The sequence below is a fragment of the Corvus kubaryi genome, unplaced genomic scaffold (assembly GCF_017639235.1).
Source record: "Corvus kubaryi isolate FWS band 111438036 unplaced genomic scaffold, C.kubaryi_AGA036_p1.0 37394, whole genome shotgun sequence".
Lineage (NCBI taxonomy): Eukaryota > Metazoa > Chordata > Aves > Passeriformes > Corvidae > Corvus > Corvus kubaryi.
This window is the reverse complement of record NW_024581133.1, coordinates 5,105,991-5,124,209: the sequence shown is the minus strand read 5'-3', so window position 1 is coordinate 5,124,209 and position 18,219 is coordinate 5,105,991. Positions and strand designations below refer to the sequence as shown.

Below are 18,219 nucleotides of genomic sequence, written 5' to 3'. Positions count from 1 at the left end.
GGGGCCGTCGGGGCGCGGACACCGCTCGGGTCCCGTCCCGCTCCCCGCTTCACGTGCGGCACCGGGCAGGGGCACCGAGCACCGTGACCTCCCCTTCGCCCCTCCCTGCCCCTGCGAAGCTCCAAACCCCGGGTGCGCCTCCGCCCCAATACTCCAGCTCCGCATCACCCTCCTCTTGGGGATGCAGGATTGGGGGGATGGAGGGCGAGGAACCGCTGCTCTCCGCTCTCCAAAAAGGCAGAGCCAGCACGGGAGTGGTGTGGGATGTGAGGAACGCGCACACACACACAGGGCGCGATGCAGGGTTCTGAGGCTTTGAATGCGTTTCACAGCCTCTCGATGCCCCTAAAGTCCCTGCTGCCCCGCAGCCTGAGATTCCATGGGGGGTTGTGCTTTGCCGTGTTTCACCCAGCAGCAGGAGGTACCCGGTTTGCCTGAGCCTGCCAGGAGCCACAGGGGACGCCTGTCCTCGGCCACCTCCATACCGGGGACTTGAGGTTTCCCGGTCTTTCTGCGGGAGCTTGGTGGGGCTCAGGGTGCGCAGCCGGCGGGGAGAGATGCTCCAAGACCGCGGGTGCTCTGGCCGGGATGGAAGAGCCATGAGCTGCCCTGGAGTGAAGGGAAGAAGGGTTTAGGGACCCCCGGCTCCGGGGTGGTTCTGGGAAAGGAGCCGGGTGCACTTGTTCTCCCCTCCGACGCATTGTGTTAACACCGATTTCTCTTATTTGGCGTCTTTTATCTACTTATTTTTATTGTGTTCGCAAAAATTGAAATTTTAAAAAATTCAAACCCGCCCCACCAAACAAATTTCTCCTCTCTCCAAAGCGTAAATAGAAAAAATAAATTCTCCTCTAAATGTTTCTCGCGGCAGCGCTCCAGGGAGGGTTGATGGCAACGAGCTCCGCTGCCTTGTCCGCAGGCAGGACCGGGCCGGGGCTGCCTGTGCCTCACCCGAGTGCGGGCAGGAAGGTTCGGCAAGGCACGGCACCGCTATAAAAAAAAAAAAATCACCACTGTGAACAACCCGAAATAACCTCAAAAATCCGCCGTTTCAGCAGAGCTGAATGCAATGCATAAGTCGGAATGGGATGTGTATAGTATTTTTTTTTTCATTCCCTAGGTTTTTTGTTTTTATGTCTGTCAGAGAACCATCCCCATCCAGGTGTGCCCCGTCGGGGTCCGGTACCAGAGGTGGGAGCTGCGACTTCTCCCCCTGCTTCTTGGAGACCCCACTCCCCGCCGGGAACTCAATGCTGTCTGTCGGATAATGGGGCGGTGGGACTTTGTTTAACCCCATTGCCCCGGGGGCCAGGGGTCAAGGGCTTCCTCTTCCCCCGGGACACGGCGGAGACGGCGGAGACGCCGTTGGTCACAACAGGAGGACCGTGGCGAAGAGGGGGATGTGATGGCCGCAGTGTCCCCCTGTCCCCGCCGCGGCCCTCCCTGTGCGATCGGCGTGGGATCCCGTAAACCTCCATCTCTCCCCGGCGTCGAGACGCTGAGAAGGGCTCCAGGTGGGTGTTTTGGGGGAGCAGGGGGCGGCCAAACATCACCACGGGGCAGAGGGTGATGATGCAGAGAGGCGGCCCCTGCCTTCCAGCATCGCCCGGTTCTGCTTTCCTCTCCCAGCTGGAGCAGGACGTTTTTAACGGGGTGCCGGTTTTAATGGGGTTTCACCCCCGCCCTCCACAGATAGAGATGTCTCAGCTGCCCCCCCGGAGCCAAGAAACGGGAGAAACGGGCGATTTTTATAGGTGACGTACGGGCTTACGTGGGAATCCGTGCCCAGCACTGCTTTTTCAGCTTTTTTTCTCCTGAAATAACCTTTCCGTGAAGCTCGTACCCCCCTATTCCAGCTCGCAACCCCTTTTCCAGGCTGGGGAGGAGTCGGGAGAGAGAGAAGGAAAAGAGAAAAGAAAAGCACCCCCGACATCCAGCTCTCTCCCTGGTCGGGAAGCGAGCCCCGGAGCTCCCAAAGTGAGCGCTGAAGAGGGCGACGGGAGACAGGCGGGAGCCGGCTCCGAGGTGGAGGGGTCGGGGGTGGGATGAGAGTAGAGGAGGACCCTCCTTTTCGGGATTAAGGGAGAACCAGCGAAGGAGGGAAGCTGGCGGCACCGCGGGCATCCGAGGTAAGTCCCTCTCCTGCCCGCCGCGGTGGTACCTGAGGCAGGGCGCTGCTGCGGGGGATGCTTTGAGGGTTCAAAGGAGCCTGGTCCCGGGGAGTGCCCATTCCCGGGGCTGCCCCATCCCAACCACCGGGCTCTGCGGGGCCGGGGCTGCTTTGGCGGCTGCGGCTCCTGTGGAATCAATCGGTGCCGGTTATCCCGGCCCGGGGGCTGCCGGCAGCCCCTGCCCCGCGCTGTGACCGCTCCCTCGGGGTTGGGTCGGGGTCCCCCCGGGCCGAGCAGCCCACGGATCCCGCTCCCAGCCCCCGGGGCTCCTCCCGTGCGTGTCTCAATTCGCTCAGGCTTGACTTGGCAATAAGCTCTCTCAATAGGGTGACAATAGAGCCCCGGTGGGACCCGAACAAAGAATTTGAAAGTAGTTAAATTGCAGGACACGTCCATCGCCTGGGTGCTTGAGTTAAAAAAAAAAAAAAAAAAAAAACAAAAAAGAAAGAAAAAAAAAAAGAAAAAATCAGAGAAAAGAAAAAGGAGAGAGACTTTTCTTTGGGCTGGTGAGAAAATGCTCAGGGTAAAAGTTGGTTTGGCGTCTTCATTTCAGCGACAATGGAGCAGAGCTAATTCAATAGGAAACGCGGGGATTTTTTAATGAAAAGACCGCCGGGGTTACACCGAAGTTAAGCTCTTGTGAATTAATTATTAGGGCAAATAAACTGGGAGGGGGGGAGCGCTCGGGAGGGAGTGTTGCAATTTCTTAATATTCTCCTTTTCGTGTTTAACGACAATGCCATTAGGTTTTCGACTCTGGGTGAGCAAAAGGATTTCTTACATTCCCCGGCAAGAGGAGAAGACGCGCTTTTTTTTTTTTTTTTTTTTAATGGCGTTAATTGCTTTTAAAATAAAATACTACGGAATTTGGCAACAAGCTCCGATTTCTGCTGGCGGTGGCATTTGGGGTTGTGTTTCCTTTCGTGGCAACTCGCAGATGCAAAAAAGGAAAATAACGGGGGAATTTGAAAACACGAATGTAAAGGCGAGGCGGCGTGTTCGGCTGTTGCAGATCTCTCGGGCTCGATCGGTGTATTTTTTCCTACATAGAAATCCTGTCTGGGAATCCCTGTGTGTTCATCGGGGCAGCGAGAGTCTCCCCAGAGCCGCTCAGGGGCATCGGTGGAGTGAATTGGAGATAAAAAATTAGGAGCCAGGTTAAACGCAGGAAGGAAGAGGAGAGGTCGGAAGCGAAGTAAAGGTGTGCCAGGAGGGATTGGGGTGTGGGGGATTGTGGTTTTTTGGGGAGGGCTTTTTGAGTCTTACAGCAGAAGCTGCAGGCGGTGCAGTGTATGTGTGATTCTGTAAAGACGATAAGGAAGACAGAGACGGAGGGGAGAGGAGGGGGACGCGCCGGCGGTACCTGCGTGCCCGCGCCCCGGTCCCAGCTCGCTGCGGCCGCCGGGCGCTGCGCTGCGGCTGTCGGGGCGAACTGGGCTCCGGACTCGGCCTGTCCGTGTCGGAGAAGGCACGGCACGGCCCGGCCCGGCCCGGTACGGCCCCAGGAGGGACCCCCATTCCAGGGCAGGGGCTGCGGCCCGGGGGTAGCCTGTGCCCTGGCTCTGCCCGACGGCCGCAGGCGGGCTGTGCCGTGCCGTGCCGTGCCGTGCCGTGCCGTGCCGTGCCGTGCCGTGCCGTGCCGTGCCGGGCCGGGCCGTGCCGGGCCGGGCCGTGCCGGGCCGGGCCGTGTCGGGCCGGACTGGGCAGTCGCGGGTCCTTTCAGCATTTGGACAGCGGTGCGGGGCCGGGAAGGCGGCCGGGGGCCGGCGAGAGCTGCCCGGGCCAGGGGAGGGTAGGGGCGGCCGCAGCCCTTTCCCTGTCCGCCGTCACGGGGTCTGTTCCTCAAGGGATGGGGGCACCGCCAAGAGGGGGCTCGGGTGGCGGGGGGTGAGGGGAGCTGCCCCCTCTCTCCCCCCGAAGAAACGCTCCCCGGGGCCGGGGGAAGAGTGGGGTGCCCGGTGGGGCGGCCAGGTGAGCGACGGCCGCCCCGGGGGAGCGGGAGGCAGAGGGGCTCACCGGGGGGAAGGGGGGTACACGGCCCCCCTTCCCCGCGCAGCCCCGTCCTCGGGGGGTAATTAAGGGGTGAGGCGGAGGGGCTGCGCTTTCTGCTCGGCGGAGCCTGCCAGCCACCAGCCCCCGCCGCCACCGCCGCCTTCCTCCCGTCCTCCTCCTCTCCCCCTCCCTCCCACCGCCTCCTCCCCTCCCCCTCTCCCTCCTCCTCCTCCTCTCCGCCATGGTTGGAGTGAATAGGCGGCTGCCGGGCTGACGTCAGTGCGGGCAGAGCCTGCCGGCGGCGGCAGCTCCCGGCCAGCGACCAGAGCCGGCACCGGCAGCAGCCGGGAAGACGCACGGAGCCGGGGCAGAGCCACCTCCGCGGCCCCCGCCGGCCCGCGCCCGGGGCTGGGGCTTGCGGGGGCCACTGCTCGGCCGGGGGCAGCCCTGCCCGCCCCTCCGCCCGCCCCGGGGAGGGGAATGGCCCCGCCGCCCGCTTCTCCCGGGGACCATCGTCCTGCCCTCCGCACGGCAGCAGAGTGAGTGTCGCGGCCGGGCATCGCCGCCTCGGCGGGGCGGCCCCGGGGAGGCGGGAGGGCGCGGGGGCAGAGTCTCCTCCGGGGGGGGGACACACCGGCTGCCGGAGGGGGAGGAGGGAGGCAGGGAGAGAGGGAGGGGGGATACGAAGTTGGGCAGGTCCCCGCCGGGAAGTTGGGCGCCTCCAGGTGCCGGCACCACGCGGGACCGGGACGGCCCCGCGCGGCTCCCTGGCCCCGGCTCACCCTTCGCGGGGCACGAGAGGGAGACACAGGGGACCTTTTGCTGCCGGGGACGCGTTTGCTCCGGCAGCTTCTCCCTGGATGCCCGGGACGTTTTAGCTCGGGAGCGGGGCTCGGGGCAGGCTGAGCCCCGACGGGACGGCGGGGAGCCGGGACCGAGCGCTGCCGGGGGGCTACCGAGTTTCCCCCAACCTCCCCTCTCGCCGGTCGGAGAAGCGGCACCGGACAAAACGCCCGGATGAGGCCGAGCCTCCCGGGACACCCAGGCTTTAGGCCGCGGGAGAAATCCCGAGCTCCCGAGGAAGTTCATCCTCCCGGTGCAGCGGGTGCTGCTACTGGGCCTGTTTTTAGGGGTGAGGGGGAGGCGTCCCGCTCCCTTGCTCGGATTTACCCCTGAGGACCAGCAACGGGGCTACCGCTGCTCATGCCCTGATCAGCCACCAGCTTCTAGTGCTGGAGGATATATTTCATTTTTCATTTGCTGTATCCATTTTCTTTGCTTAAAAAAAAAAAAAAAAAAAAAGATAAAAAAGGCTATTTTATTTTATTTCATCCCTGTTTTTTATCATTTTCTTTTTCTTTCCTTTTTTTTTTCCTTATTTTTTTTTCTTTTCTTTTTTTCTTTTCTCCCCGCATTCATTCTTCCTTTCTGCTCCCTCCCTTCCCGCGAATGGTTATTTCCTCGGGGTTTGTTGTTTGGTTTTTGTGTTTTGTTTTGGTTTTTTTTCCTCGTATCGCCCTGGAAGTGAAATGCATTTTAGGCCTCAGCCTTAAGGAAACCTGAATCATAGCAATGCAGGTGGCCTGAGAGTCTGCACCTGGCCGGATCCCATCGACGTGCCTCCACCCCCGGCCCCCGGACGGGCAGCACCTCGCCCCGCCGAGCGAGGAAGGTCCGGGGCTGTCCCTACCTGGGTCCCGGCCCCGACGGCCGGAGATAAAAGAGCAGCCGGGGGTGAGACGCCGCCGCTTTGCCTTTTCGGCGCCGGGGCTTGCTCAGAGGCGGCTTTTAATTACTAAACAAAGCGACTCGTTTGCTTCACGCCCGTCGGGAGCTGCCGCTTCTTTGCCAGGCCCCGATGGTGAGAGGAAAGAAAAAAAAAAAACAAAAAACAACAACTCAGCCCAGAAAAACACTTAGGAGAAGATGGAAGATGCAGCTCGAGGCGGCGAGGCGTGGGGGGTTACTCCAGGTTGGCTAAAAATAACTTCTCCTAATTAAAGAAAAGTGACGTCAGACGTGAGGGACGTAGAAGAGGGGAAGGCAGCGGACTCGTTCCTGGGCGATCACGTTAAATAATTCAGGGCCGGCCTGGTGACCGGGCTCTTCCGAGGTGCGGCCGGCGGGGCCGCCCGCCTTGCCTGGCGCCGGGGTCACCCGAGGAGGGAGCGGGCAGCGGGGCCGTCCTGCCCGCGGGTGGGCGCGGAAGGTCCGCAGGGCCGGTGCAGCACCATGGCCAGAGCCACGCCGTCCCTCCCCGTCCCGTCGGGCCGCCCGCCGCCGTGGGTTGTTTTCTCTCGTGTAGATGAAGGAGAGTCCCGCGGCCCCCGTGGGTGGCCCAGGGGAGGAGGAAGCGGGCTGGCTTCGGGCGATGCCACCGGAGCTCAGGAGCCAGGGCAGCTCCCGCCGATCCCTCCCCAGGCTGGTCGCTGGTGCTTTGCGCTGTGCCAAGGAGCCATTTTGTACGCATTCTGCTAAAATTGCGCCAAAAAGAAAGCCCAAAAAACCCCTACCCCCAAAAAAAACCCCAACAAAATAACCATAATTTTTTTTTTAACTCCACAAAACCCAAAGCCTAAAAACAAACCAAAATACCCCGAGCACAAGGTATTCTCTCCCAGGTACTGGGGCTCTGCCTATACGGAGAGGGTCAAGGCGAGAGCTCCGAGCAGAGCAAGACATTGCCGAAAAGGAGAAGGGAAGAAAAATGTTATTATATATATTTCTGCCAAGAAAATCACCTCCTCTAACCGGCAGAGAGAGGGGACCCCTTCTCCAGCCCCGAGCAGCCCGGCGAGGTGCGGTGCTTTACCCGCAGCATCCTCCCCTGAGCGACACGGCGGCCCGGGGGCTCGGCACGGCGGGCGGGAGACCTCGCACGGCGGCAGCCGGGCAGAGCTGCGGCTTAACGGGGCTGGCTCTGCCCGTCTGGGCCCCCTCGCCGCTGCCGCAGGGACAACGGGGCTGGAGCGGGGCCGCATCGCCGCTGAAACGGCCCCGGGAGTGGGGAAAGCTGTTGGCGGCGCCCCAAGCTTCTCCCCGCCACCGAGGCCCCGCGGTGAGTAACGGGGCCTCCCCCGTGGGGGCAAAGAGAGGCTGGTCCCTGGGCCAGGCGAGCCCCCCGTGCCCGCTCGGCGCCACTGTCCTCGCACCCACGGGCTGCCCTCCGAGGCAGCGGGGCGGACGGGCGACTTCCCTCGCCTCAGCCGCGAGCATTCTAGCAGCGACCACCCTAACAGCGAAACCGATAAATTATGAGAAAATCCAAGGCCGTAAAATTAAGGAGATTCCATTCATGGCAATTTTTTCCTACCCCTGTCTCCAGGATAGGTTGAAATAAATGCCGGCCAAGCCCCCTCCCGAGCGGCTCCGGGCCGCGGGGGAGGCACCGAGGGGCTGGGGACGGAGAAAATATTTCTCCTCACCTTCCCCAGCCCCGTCGGGGCGGCCGGAGCACCCCCGGGCCCGTTTCTCGTTAGGCAGGAGGCGGGAGGCAACCGGCGGTTCCCGGGAGCCAAGCAGGGGTGGCCGGGCTCGCCTGGGCGCCGAGAGCAGCGCCGGCTCGCAAAGGGCTGGCAGTCCTCGTCCTTTAGCTTTTAGCCTGATTGAGCTCGTAGATTTTATTTATTTAATTTTTAATTTTTTTTTTTTAAGGGGATGGCGGGGAGGGGGAGGGCGAAGAGAGGGAGAGATAAATAATCCGAGCGGAGCTCGCCGGGAGCCGGAGGCGGCGGGACCGGCAGGCAGCGCTCTGCCGCGGCTGCTCCCGCCGAGATCGCTTCGTTTCGCGGATCCCTCCGTTTTGTAGCAGGTCACATTTTACCCTCGTCTGGGATTTAAAGAAAGGCGATGTTCAGAAGCAGCGAGGGATTACAGTTTTAATTTTTTTATTTTATTTTATTTTTTTTTAGTGAGGAGCAGGTCAGTTAAGCGCCCCAGATAATCATATTTACCTCCTGGCATTTTAGTCTGATTATTGTTGCTGTTATTATTTGTATGTGCCGGATTCGCCGCTACACGCACGTCGCGTTAAGAATCTGTGCAGGAAATAGCAGAAGCTGGAGGGAAAATAATTAAAATTGTGGGAAAACGGGGAACAGAGAGGATCTGTGGGGGATCGCTGGTGCGTCCCCGGGGCGCGTCTCGGGACGGGCGGGCCCCGCGTCTGGCTGCGGAGAAAGGGTCTTTTGGGCAGCCCCCAGGTGCGGAGGCCGGACGGGAAGGGCATTCCTGGGGGACGAGAGAGTGTGAGAGAGGTGCGCTGCATGGGCGGGGGGGGGGGGGGGCGGGCAGGGCGAGGAAAGGGAAAAAATGGGATAAGGGAGAAGGGGTCGGGAATACGAAAAGAAAATGGATGGAAAGGGAAAAGGTGGGGAGAAAGGAAAGGCCAGGGAAAGAGAGAGAGTGAAGGGGAGAGGGAAAAAGAAGAGAGAGGAAAGGGCGAGGGGAAGGGAAAAGAGGGGAAAGGGAGAGAGGGGAGTGCCGAGGACGGGGAAAGGGAAGTTAGTCGCAAGTGCAGGACTGTGCAGGGGTGCTGCTCGCCTCTCCCCCGGCCCAGCGGAGCAGCCGCGGGGGGCACGTCGGGGCGGGAGGAGGCGGCGGAGGGGGGCAGGGGAGGTGAGCGACCCGCGGCTCAGCAGCCCCCGACACAGGCCGGGGCAGGCGGGAGGAGGCGGAGGGCCCGGTGCCGCCCGGTGCCGCCCGGTGCCGAGCCCAGCCGTGCCGGGCCGCCCCGTCCCGTGCCGGGCCGCCGCAAAGCCCATCCCGGGCTGGAAAGCGCGGGAAAGGGGGCGCTGATTTAAATGAGGGGTCGGGGATTGGCTGGGCGCGGCGTGACGTCACTTCCCAAAGGGGGCGATTACCATGCGAGGGGAGTAGAAGTTGGGCAGCGGGGCGGGAGCGCGAGTGCCGCTCGCCGGGCCGGGCTGGGCACCGAGCACCTCGGATCGGCCCCCGCAGCACAGCCCTGCCCTGCCCTGCCCTGCCCTGCCCAGCCCATCGCTGCCCGGCCCGGCCCGGCTCGGCTCGGCTCGGCTCGGCTCGGCACAGCCCGACCTGTCTCGGTACGGCGCGGTTCGGCTCCGAGCCCCTGCGGCAGCCCGCCGTGCGCCCGTGGCTCTGCCCCGGCTTGTCTTCTCCGCTTCGTATTTATCTTTTTCTCTCTCTCTCTTTTTTCTTTTTTTCTTTCTTTTTTTTTTCTTTCTTTTTTTTTCCTTTTTTTTTTCCTTTCTTTTTTTTTTTCTTTCTTTTTTTTTTTCTTTTTTTTTCTTTTAAAATTTTTTTTTTTTTATATGTGTGTGGTTCCCGGTGGCAGCTCCTGGCCGCCCTGCCCCGGCCGTGCCCGCACCTTGGAGCGGACGGACGGATGGACGGACGGATGGCCGGCATCCCCGACGGAGGGATGTTTCTGTCTTTGGTTATCTAGCTGTATGAGTGTTGTGGAGCCATCATAAAGCTAGATAACCGAAAGTAGAAATGACTTCCAGACCTGCTCGCCCAGGGGAAGCGGCCGCACCAGGACCGGCAGTGCAGAGACGGCCCGACTCGCCGCCCTGGGGGCTCCAGGTAAGGACTGCGGTTCCGCGACCTCCCCGTCGGGCCGCTCCGGGCAGCCCGGGGCTCCGCGGCAGCAGGCGGGAGGGATGGGGACAGGGAGGCGAGTCCTGCGCCAATTCTTCCTTTCCCAAATAAATCCGGGGTTTAATTACCGGTTAAACGCACATCGGTATTCACTCCTAGGCTGCGGGATGTCGCGGCTCTGGGAGGATGGAGAGAGCGAGCGCCCTCCCCAAATAAATCTTCCCCACGTCCCAGCCTACGGGTCAGACCACGAACCCCCGCAGCTTTTGGATATCTTTCCTTCTCTCTCTCCCTCCCACTCTATTTTTTCGGCTTTGGATTTGATCCTGGCCTGCCTTTGGAAGGTCAAGTTGGTGATAATGTGATCACTTTTCTTGCGTAGTGGCTGTTGCTTTTGCCCGTAGCTGTGGGGTATGCCCAGGGAAGGGGTCCCGCTGCTGGGTGCACCCCTCCAGCGTGCAGCCGCCCGGCCCTGGGGCTTCTTTGGGAGCCGAGTGCATGGCAAGGCACAAAGCCTCCCTCACCTCTCCTGCAAGCCCCAGAAGTTGAAACATAATATGTATTACAATGTCTGGCAAATAAAAAAAAAAAAAAAAAGGTGGAAAAAGAAAGAAAGAAAAGAAAAGCAATTGGCACATCTGCATTCCGTTCCCATGGCGACACAAAGCACCGTGCTCTCCGCCGAGCCTCCCCGGCACGTTTTCCCAGCTGGCGTGGGGCGAGCGCCCCTGGCCGAGGCCGGGGTCCCCCTGGCCCCCCGGTACCCTGGGGCAGGCTGGAAGCATCGCCACCAGCCCCTCGCCCAGCGCCTGCCGCTCGCATCCCGCAGGGATGGTCCCCGCTCCGCCGCCAACCCACACGGGTCGTGACAGCTCTGGGAAGGCTGCAGAGAGAAACCTTCCCGTGGCTGGGGCTGCGAGTGGGCTGTAAGCTGGCTCTCTGCCCCCCAGGAGATGCTGATGGAGATGGGGAGGGCTGGGAGAGATGCTGCCGCATTCCCGCTACTCGGCGAGGTGGAGCGTGGGTACCCTGCCCCATCCTCTCTCCACAGCGGGCATCGCTTGCCGAGGGACAGGGGAGCACGGCAGGGCCGAGGTGCCCGTGCCCAGCGATGTGCGGGGGCGGTGAGAGGTGGGAGCCCCCCGCACCTCACAGGCAGGTTTTCCACCTTCCCTTGCACGGGGTAATGGCGTCAGATGCCACGTAGGCCCGCAAAGCTAAATCTGCCTGTGCACCCTTCCAGGGCCAGCAAAGCACCGCCATAACCACAGTAAGGAAAAAGGATCTCAGCCTGAATTTGGCTATACCAGGAGAAAGAAAAGTTCTGAGGAGCTGTTATTATATATTCTAATGAGAAGTCATTGGAGAAATTAAAAAGGGCAGAGAAAGACGAAGACGCCAGCACTAATTCCGCAGGAAGCCTCCCAGGGAAAAGGCTGTGTGAGTGTGAACGCTGAAAAGCATGAAGGCCTGGAATTAGACTATCATTTAGAAAGCGTTACTAATCCGAAGTTACAGCAGTAATTCCATGATTTGCTGGGTCCCACACGCAGCGCCAGAATTAAAGATACGGATTTTCTAGAAATGTAACTCAACTGTGGCACCGAGTCTCGGCAAGATCCGAATGAATCATTCATTCCAAAGGCAGCGAGAGACGTGTCAGTAAGAACCAACCTCCTTCTCTCCAGCCCATCTGGAATATGTATACTCGATGCAATCCCAGAAATTGTGGAAGAGATCGGAGGTGGGGAGGAAGGAATGTAGTCCTTTCCCTCCTTTATTATGTTGGCTATTTTTAAGAAATAATTTTCCAATTATTTTCACAATATTGTGAATGGCGCTCAGTTCTTCTCCTATTTATTTTTTTTCCTCCTTTCGTGCGCTAGCATCGAGTCAGGTGCAAACGGTTTCAGTGGAGATGCTTTAAAACTAGACTGAACAAAGCAGGAGGGAACTGAGCAAGGTGGTTGATGAATGCATTTATTCCGGAGTAATGATTTGATGGGGGATGGAGGAAAGAAACATTCAAATTCCTAATGAATGTAATTCAGGAGGAATCATTCAACCAGCATGTTAGAGAAAATCTGTTTGGTGGGAGTGTTCTGCACTGGCAGAACCCAGGAGGTATTTCTGTCCCTGGCTTTTGTAATTGCAAAAGGTGAAAATATAAAAAGAGGATCTGAGGAAAAAACATACACACACATATAATAAATGTCTTTGTGTGTGTGTATATAAATACACATATATATAATTTTATGAAATAAAATGGAAGTGTGGAAATCCGTGTCTACATGAGAACTCTTACAAAGGATCGATGCAAGCTTTTTCACCTTGCTGTTCAATCAGCTGGTCAGAAACCACTCTTGTTTTTTACTATTTTTTTTCTTCACAAAATCACCTCTCCTGAGCTGATTTTTCGGGTATTTTTTCAGGCCATGTCCTTGGTACAGTTACCCCAGAGCAGTTCCCCCGAAGGGGACTGAGCGATTTGGCCTTTAATGTCCAGGAGAGAGAAACCGCGGTTGAAATTTTTCTGGTGCTTTAATTCTTCATTTTTGCCCCCATTGTTGGCATGAACCTATGGGTGTCTCAAGGAAGTGTGAAGGCAGAACCTCCTCAATTGACAAGGGAGGTGGTAGTGAGTGATGGGGGACAGTGGTATGAGAATCCCCAGCTCATGCATGCGTGGGTGGGGGGCAAGGCGGCAGATGAAGCCCCCCTGCAAATCCCTGCTTGTGACATACCCGCTGCATTTAGAGAGTCCTTGGCAGCCCACCGACGGGTCTCTGCATTCTGTCTTTTTCTTTTTTTTAAGTACCATAGTGGAAGGAAGGTCCCCAAGGGTCTGTCCTTGGGCCAGGGATGGATTTTGGCTAGACACAGTTCCCTTTGTGGCTTTGCCTTTTGCCCTGTTAGGGTAGCTATTGGCTGTGGATGGATCTTTCCCCCTGTGTAGGCAAAACCCAGAAGGGAAGGCGTCTTTTTCGGCTGTGCTGAGATGAGCGCCCATGTCCCAGCATTCCTGGTTCTTTCTTTTCTCAGTGAGACTCTCCTGATGGAGCAGTAGGATACAGCATAGGCCAAACGTGGGTGAGGTTCCTGGAGCTGGGCTGTGATGTCTTTGTTCTTCAGGCAGAGCTGGGGACGGGCAGAGGGAAACAGAAACAGAAGAATCGGCATGTGCCATTGGGGGATAAATGGAAAATATCGTTTGCGGGTTTCACCCCAGGGAAATGATGCTCTGGGACCTCGCGTACTCCAGCTCATGATTTCCCATCTTTTCCTAAAACTTGTCCACCATGCGGTGGGTTTAGCTTGGGGCATGAGATGAAGGGGGTTTATACCAGATACCTGGGGAAGCCAAACTCACCCGGGCTTGGGGTCAGGTGGAGAAGGGGCTGTTCAGGCCCTGCTGTTTGGAGGAGCTGCCTTGGAAGCCAGGCCGTGTGAGCATGCACTCTTGGTTATGGATGAAATCCCATCAATAGGCATTTTTGTGGAATTGCCTGGCAATGGCGAGTTCCACTCTTGAGGCTGGGCTTGGCCATTTCTTTTGTCTCTCTTGGCTTCCCACCCGCTCCCCGCACCCTTGATGCAAACGGATGGTGCCTCCCTTTACCTGCTGCTCTGCCCTGGCTTTGTCTGTGCTGCCAGAGAAAGGGCAGAGCCCAGGAGCTTGGAGGGTCCATCCAAGCTGTGGCCATGGATGGGTGCTGCTCGTCCAGCAGGGAGGGATCACAGCTGCCTGCTGAAAACACTCTGGTGTCTGCGTGGAGGGAAGGTGCTGATTTGGTATCTGCAGGTGCGAGCACCGAGGCGCCTGGCACGTGGCAGTGCACACACGCTGTTCGTGGTGTGGGTACCGTGTGTCACCCCAACACTGCTGCTGCCACATCGCAGCCCCTCAATTGCCCGGAGTGTCTGGATGTCCCCAGGGGCCACCAGCATAAGATGGACGTGTGGCTGCCCACGCTGGCTTCCCCGACACGTGGTACAGGGAGTCACCCTGTCCAGGTTGGGGATTTTGGTGTTTTGTGCCCACAAGCCTGGTCACCTTGGGAAGGTATTTGCCAGGACCCAAACTGGAAAAACATCATCTCGGGCTTCTCACCATCTCTCTGTCCTTCTGGGTGCATGTGTTTGTGACCAGAGCTTGCATATGAGGCTGGGCCATCACACTGCCCACAGCTGGGCTCCCAGTGTCTGCAAAGAGTCGGGACAAGGTTCTGGCTTTCGTGTTTTCTAATATTTATTCAGGGGCTCAGGTTTGGTTAGGAGCGTTTGCCTCGAAAGCTAAGGAGTGGGGGTAAAAAAAGGAAAATGGGGGGAGCAAAAGAACACAATCTCCCGCAGTTAGCTGTCTCTTGGAAACTCAGCTTGCTGTTCCTATAGAGGCTTTCTCTTTTCCTTCACCCTGGTCTGGCCTTAAGTACCACTTTAAGTGGGCTTTGCTCATTCACATCCAGGCTCCTTAGAGCAATTGAGCCCGCGGGGGTTTGAAAAGAAGGGACAGTCCTTCAATGGCAGGACCTTGGGCCAGGCTAATTGGTTTTGGTTCAAGGGGATACTGGATTTGTGAAAAGCCCAAAGACATCTTTCCCACGCCAAATCCCAGCTCTTCAGAGGGGGAAGTGAGGAGTGCTAGGTGGAGAAGGGAGCTGAAAGAAAGATGGCTTAGTTGAGGAACCTTCCTAAGGACCTGGGCGCCCAGCAGCCTCAGCAGGGATGGATGTAGTGGGGGACAGCGCCCAGGGTGGCGCAGCAGCAGGGGCACAGTGTCCTTCCTCCTCAGGGCAGGTGGACAGCGGTGGCTGGCTCCCGGTGGCACGCTGGCAGCCATGGCCTGGTTTCATTAAAACCAGGCTTTTTCAGTGCATGCCAGATTCCCATGGAGATGCCACAAATGAAGGAAGGATGGGACTTGGGTTCAGAAACCAAATTGCGTCTGTCTGCTCACCTGTGCAGCCATGAGGGGAATTTGTTGAGGTCTTTTGTATCTCATTTTGATTTAGGAATTTATTTATTTTTAAACACTGACACTCTCTGGCACCATTCCAGCAGTCCCACGACCTTTACTCTCCCCAAACCATAAAAATCACTTAATTATTGGGCTGAAAATCAAGGCTTGGAAACAAAGCCAGCTTATGGGACCATCAGTTCTTGATATATTTCCTGAGAGGACATATTTCTGGGCACCTTCAGAGCAGAGCACGCAGCTTGTTGGATATGAGATATCAAGGCATTATTTATTGAGGAAGTCTTCACACTCCCTCATCTGTTATAATTAACTGATGACATTTTTTCTTAGGTTCAAAATATGGTGAAAAAGTATAATTAGCACGAAGCTGAGGCACTGCATTAAAATGTCTCCTATAGTTAATGTAGGGTAGTCGTGCTATTTATTATAGGAGGAGCTGGCGCTGACCCCTGTGTTGTCTAACACTTTTTATTGTAAAGATTCTTGAAGTTTTTTTTCTTTTTGAGAACCTCTGACACTCCCATTGTTTGCTGTGGGCCCTTGAAATTCGTCCGGGGGAAGCTCTTCGACTCGAGAAATGCCTATTCTTTGTCCCTTAAATTCCTTTCAGGTTTAGCTGAATTATGAATCATTCAGAATCGCGATTTCCCTTCTCTTACCTCTTGGAGGGAAAAAAAAAATCAAAATTTATTGTTTCCCTGGAATAATAATAACAGATCAGGAGCAGGGTGAAACCACGGACTCCCACCACTTTATTGCAGAGCTCTGGACCAGCCAGGGAAGGTGGGAGGGTGTTCACAGCCAACTCCATCACCCCTTTCCACCTTTAGGTCATATCCTTCCAGCACAGCCCCTTCTCCTGGGAGAAAATTCCTCCAGGTTCTGGTGCCAGGAGGAAAAAGTGTAGGGGATGTGGGTGTGTTGGCCTGGGCACTGCCAGCCCCAGCAGTCCCCTTCTCTGCCAGCCCCAGGAGAGCAGCCTTCTGCCGCTGCCAGATAACATTAGTCCTGTATTTCATAGTGGCAGAAATCTGTGCCGAGGCTTGGGGCTTGAAAATCTCTCTGCCCATGCAGGATGAAGCAGGGATGGGTGCGGGGTGGAGGAAGGGGAATTTGTTACACTTGCCTACAATTGTTTTTCTTTTTGCTTATATAAACAATCTATTATTTATTAGCTATAAATAATGCATTTTTCTGTATGTTTAGAATGCACGTGATTTCTGTATATTAAAAATGTACATGGTTGAAGGCACCAAAGCAAGCACTGGCAAGTCGGGGGGTACCTGATTTCATTTTGACCAAGAGACGTTAATTCAGCCTTTCCTTGCCCGTGCCCTTATGAGGCTGACGACACGGTCACAGCCTATTTTTAGCTCACTCCCTCTTTTCCTGTCCAGAGTGGCTGCACAGTGAGCTGGAATTAAGGTTGCATGGACAGCCATAAATTGGACACTTCCTAACTTTGAAGTGCTTGACCACGCAATCTAAGCAAGGGCTCTTCAGGGCACTATTTCTGCATGTGGCATTAACTGCATTGGCTGGGGACGTCAAACACAGGGGTAGAGAAGCTGTAGAGCAGAAAAGACCCATCAGACTATTGAAAGTGTTTGTTTGAATAGATGAGGGAGTCAACAGAGCCTACACTTGATCTGAGCTAAATGGCCAAGAAGATGTCTCCAAGCTGAGAGGGCGGAAGCCTTTGTTCCTTCAGTCCCTGCCTTGATGTTTTCTTTGCCTTTGGTTTTCCCTCATTCCCTCCTAAGGAGGTTTGGGCTCCTGCTCTTGAGGAACCTTTGGCTTGTGTAGTGAATTCATGTGCTGGTGGAAGCGAGGGTGTCCCTAGGAATGTGCACACACACGCACGCTCCCGTCATCGCACCAGCAGGCGTGTGCTACCAGCTCGCAGGTACTTGCTGATTGGCGTCCTTGCCTTGCCTTGCCTTGCCTTGCACACTCCCGCTTTCCTGTGTCACTGTCAGGAGCCATTCCACATGTTGGAGGGAAAGGAGAGGCCTTTGTGTTTTACATTGGAAGGATAATCTCTCTTTTAGCTGCTGGAAGAATTACTCCAAAGGTGATTATATGCAAAGCACATTTATCTTTGCTTGAAATAGCACTTTTTTGTTTTCTTTTTTTCCTTTGTTTACTGGTGGGTATCTCCATTCTGGCTCTCAATAAGATGCTTGGCTGTCTGTTTTTGAGTGGAGTGGACACCTTGAGCAAATCAGCCTGGGAAGTAAGCAGCCCTTTGTTTTACTTTCCCAGATATAATGCAGTCACAGCCCCTTGCGCATACCTTGTGCCGATACCAGAATACTCTCCCCCAGCTGGCAGTGTATTTGCCCTGGGTTATAATTATTTGACCTAGCAGTTTTGTGTTTCCAGAATTCCTGGAACCTGATACCTGCTGGGGTCCGTTTCTGGATCGGCACAGGTATCTAAGTGTCCTATGTTTGGGTTTCCATTGTTTGGGTTTGGCTTGTGTTTCATGAGCATCTCTCATAACTTTCCTCCTCTCTCCTGCCTCTCAGTTCAGCAAAGGGCCTGTCTATCTGAATGCAGGCAATAAACATCTGTTCTCACCCTCACTTCTGTTAATGAGATAGAGACAGGTAAGCATCACATATACCAACTTCCCTGCTCTCAGCAACATCAAGGAAATGGTGACAAGCTATTAATGGAAAGTGATGGTCTGGGTGCTAATTAGTGCTTCCTTTTCAACTTTTACCTGCATGTCTGCCGAGATGCCCATCCCAGCCTCTCCTCCCTCCCTGCATCCCTTTGTTTCCAGCGCATTCTGTGTTCATTGTGCACATCCCATGTCAAAGAGTCTTCTCTCTTTATTTTTTCCCTAGCGATCACTTTCTGCATCCCTTCATTCCCGTTTTTTTTCCCTTTTCCCTGGCACCCTCATTCTCCTGTAGTTGTTCCAGGCAAAGAATCAGCATGATATTATAGTAGTATCTGAAAGCTTGGGGATGGGATATGTGAAGTTGGTCAGGAATTGCTCATCTTCATCACTGAGTAGTAATATTTGCTTGTGGCACTAGTGCACGGGGTCAAATTACCCTGGGGACGTGAGGTCAGAGATCTATCCCTTCTTCCCACAGGTAATGCTGTAGGGAGCCTCCCAGCCGCTCACAGGTCTTGATCATGGAGCAATTAGTATTTAAAGCAGATCTTCTGGTAATGCCCAGAGACCAAGTAGGACAGGCCTCCATGGTGTGAGCCTGCAGGAGATGACAGGTCCTGCCCCAGAGAGTTTGTGATCTAAACCCTAAATGGTTTTGCTGTCCACCAGCCCCTGTTAATGGCTGGTTTTTGAGATCCACCCCAATTTATGCTGCTGCAGCAACATGATTCCTGGTCTCAGCTTGGTGCCCGGTCTCTCCCGTTTCTCTTTCTTCTGGTCCCTGGGCTCTGCCCCTTCCCCGAGGACACTAATCAGTCCCTCCTCACCTTTTTTGCACGGGCTGTGGGTTTCTTGCTGCCAGGCTG

The 18,219-nt window shown here is 56.2% G+C and overlaps 1 long non-coding RNA gene across 8 annotated transcripts in view; it reads left to right on the top strand.

Moving 5' to 3' along the window:
- LOC121669927 overlaps positions 1-18,219 on the top strand; it is a 28,029-nt gene that overhangs the window by 1,450 nt on the left and 8,360 nt on the right. For 2 of the 8 annotated variants that reach the window (XR_006017950.1, XR_006017946.1), the window contains exons 1-2: positions 1,525-2,129; positions 9,478-9,728. This is a non-coding gene — a long non-coding RNA (uncharacterized LOC121669927). The other 6 variants (XR_006017949.1, XR_006017948.1, XR_006017951.1 and 3 more) reach the window with 6 other exon arrangements.